This window comes from Neomonachus schauinslandi, chromosome 3 (genome assembly GCF_002201575.2).
Source record: "Neomonachus schauinslandi chromosome 3, ASM220157v2, whole genome shotgun sequence".
In the NCBI taxonomy this organism is placed as follows: domain Eukaryota; kingdom Metazoa; phylum Chordata; class Mammalia; order Carnivora; family Phocidae; genus Neomonachus; species Neomonachus schauinslandi.
The window spans coordinates 142,992,481-142,996,256 of NC_058405.1; positions in this window are offsets into that span (position 1 = coordinate 142,992,481).

The following is a 3,776-nucleotide window of genomic DNA, read 5'->3' on the forward strand; positions in this document are numbered from 1 at the left end:
CAGCCTTAAATACTTAAATAGCCTGTTTTTCTGCCTTTGAGATGGGCATGCATTTTTTTTTTAAAGATTTTATTTATTTATTTGAGACAGAGAGAATGAGAGACAGAGAGCATGAGAGGGAGGAGGGTCAGAGGGAGAAGCAGACTCCCTGCCGAGCAGGGAGCCCGATGCGGGACTCGATCCCAGGACTCCAGGATCATGACCTGAGCCGAAGGCAGTCGCTTAACCAACTGAGCCACCCAGGTGCCCGGGCATGCATTTTTAATAGGGACTTGTTTCATCAAAACTGCAGTGTGACACATTGTATAGCTTACTTCAATTAATATCTGTTTCATTGCTGAAAATTCTTTTGTGGCTTTCTTTTTTGTGCTCCTGGCTTTGCCAGACAGCTGAAGACTTTGAAACTGTAACAATGTTTCAAATCACCAAACCAACAGTCCTAAATAAAAAGAAGTCAATTCTGCAGAATTTGGCAATGTCTCTTTAAGACCTTATATATAGGTTATGCTTTTCTCTTTGATTGTGAGAAAAGTTGTTGGCAACACAGTTTAGTCTTCAATCCATATTCCAAAGTCTTTCCATTGTTTCCACTTTTTTAAAATGTTGTTCTTATTGACCTCACAGCACTTGAGGTTGTTCCAGCCAGAGATGTTTCTTTTTTATTTGTGGAGTGTCTGATTGTCTGCAATGTAAATTGCTTCATACCTTTTGCTTGAAAGGAATCACATACTTTCTCATTTCTTTGAAAATCTTTATTTCAGTTTTGCACTTTTCTCCTTCTACATACTGCTTGGCATTTTGGAACCAGGATGCTTAGACATGTTTGGGATGTGGAATGAGTGGGTTTTTTTTTTTTTAACATAGGAAGTTTACAAATGTGTGAAGTAATAGCAAAACACAACTTTGTAGCAAAACGTGTTGAACTGAGGTAGATGGTAGATAGTTGAAGGGTGTGTGTGTGTGTGTGTGTGTGTGTGTGTGTGTGTGTGTGTGTGTATGCATATTGTGGACTCCTTAATATTTAGTAGCTCCTATCAGGTGAGTAATTTTCTGTGTGCATGTAGTATTTCCCGCAGACAGAATTGTTCATTAGCAAAAGCAAAAATTAGTGTTATGTTTAAACTGTTCCCTAATATATCAATTACATTGGAACTTGTGTCTTCAAAACAAGTGCTACAGTAGAACTGACTGCACTTTCTAAATAGGAGAAATAAAAACTGAGTCCACAAAGATAAACTCAAAATAGATCAAACATCTTAATGTAGAAAAAAATGAAACTCTACAATTTTGGGGAGAAGACAAGTGCAAGATCAGAAGAATTTCCATATATCCCACGAGTGGAGAAGTTTTCTAACACTAACTCAAAATCCAGAAACAATTAAAAAAAAAAGAAAATTGACAAATTTGACATTATCCAAATTTTTTAAGTAAACTCTATTGCCCAGCATGGGGCTTGAACTCACAACCCTGAGGTCGAGTCCCATCCTCTATAGACTGACCCAGACAGACACCCCTTACATTATCCAAAGTTTTAATTGTGACCCAAAAATGCAGTCAATGGAAAAAACAAAGAGGGGAAAAACACTTGCAACTTTTCACTGACAAAGGGCTTCACTACTTTCTAGATAAAGACCTGAAGAACAAGAAAAATAAATATATTATATATATATTACCTATTCAATATTACATATTTTGGGGCATCTGGGTGGCTTAGTTCATTAAGCATCTGCCTTTGGCTCGGATCATGATCTTGGGGTCCTGGGTTCAAGCCCTGCATTGGGCTCCCTGCTCAGCTGGGAGCCTGCTTCTCTCTCTCCTTCTGCCTGCCACTCCCTCTGCTTGTGCTCTCACAGTCTCTCTCTCTCTCTCTGTCAAATAAATAAATAAAATCTTTTAAAAATATTATATATTTTATTTTCTGATCAATATAGACTAATTAAATATATGAGAAAAATAAACCACCTAGACATTTAAGCTAAACAATTCTAAGAAAAACTCACTAGTTTATTTTTTATTCTGCTTTAAAGTAGACTGCAAACCCAGCCTGAAAACTCTCGTATAAGTAATCACCTCAAGGACTTCCAGGTCAGTTTTCCTGAGGAAGGGATTTATAATTTTTTTAAATGCAAACCATGTACTTTTTATCAGCCAGTTAAATATTAAAATCATGATTTGTTAAATGATATATTGGAGAGGATATATCTGGGTCCTCGATAGTCACACAAAACTCAGAGAGAGAAAGAAAGAGAGAGAATATATATCCAGAAACTAACTTTGTAAAACCTTGGCTATCAAAGAGAGACAGATGGTTGGCCTGGTTCAATGCTTAATGAAATTTATATATTAGAGAAATAAAATAATCTCTACTGGCTATTTTTTTCTTTGTGTTTGACAAAAAGTACATTTTTCTGCTTCTGAATTTCACTAAAGTTTTTAGTAAATTAGTTAAGGAAATATTTGTATGCTTTGTGTAATATGCTTATGTAATACTCATCTCATATTCTCATTATTGAAGAAAATTATTTCATTGACTATTCTTTCCCTTAATTATTTCAATGGAAACAGTACTGACTTTAGAGACCAATTTGGAATTAAAATTTGCTTAGCATTTTAAGAGCTGGGTCACCTTGTGCATGATAACCTCCCTGAAATTCAGTCTTCTCATCTACAAATTGTGAACAGTCATAGTGCTTGCTATTATTAAAATGCCTGTCAAAAGCCGGGACCATGGAAGACACTTCTTGAATGCTAATCTCCTCTCCTGTCTGCCCATCCTCTGAATCTACCCTTCCCTTTCTCATTGATGTCTCTGTGATTAGAGCATACACTTTCAGGACTCAACCAAGTCAAAGTATGAGATCAGTAAAATTGATCTCCTGAAGTACTTTTGCCTTCTTGATGGCACACTTTTCTCCCCATCTTGAGTATCCAATATATTTTTCCTCCTCTCCACTTCCCTAACAGTCTCCTCTTTTGTAATTGGCAAATGAAGCTGAATATATTACCCCTGCCAAGATAATTTGCATTTTAATAAGACACAAAATCTATTCCATTAGTCATTAGAGCAATCTGAATCATCATATATCATATAATGATTCTGTACTAGATAATGAGCTTGATTTGAACCAGTTCAAACTTGATTTAGCTGGCCTTAGCAACCTGATTTTCTAGAGGAACTATGAAAGATTCTCCATACTCTTCCTTTCCTTGCTCTTCTCTATACAAGTTTATGGACTGGAAAATTCTCTGAGTACCCCAGAAGCTGTCTGCAAACTGGGATGAGAACTGACCTAAAATATACCCTCCAAATATGCCAGCAATACCAAAAAAAGAAAAACATCAATTAATATAATTACATGGTGTTTCTTCTTTAATCTAAGGTAATGATTTATATTAATAGATTTCCTAATGTTAAACTATCTTAACCCCTGAAAACCAAAAAAAAAAAAAAATCACTTGGTCATGGTTTATTAATCTTTAATACATTGCTGAATCTAATATACTACTGTTATAATGTTCATAACTGTATTCATGTATATTTTTGTTTGAATTATTCTTACTAGTATTCAGTATCAAGGTTGTCTTTGAAAAACAAATTGTGGCTATTTTGCATACACACATGAGCCAGTTTTTAAAATTCTGTGGTCTGACATTTCTGCAAAGAAGACATCCAAATGGCCAACAGACACATGAAAAACTGCTCAACATCACTCGGCATCAGGGAAATACAAAACAAAGCCTCAGTAAGATACCACCTCACACCAGTCAGAATGGCT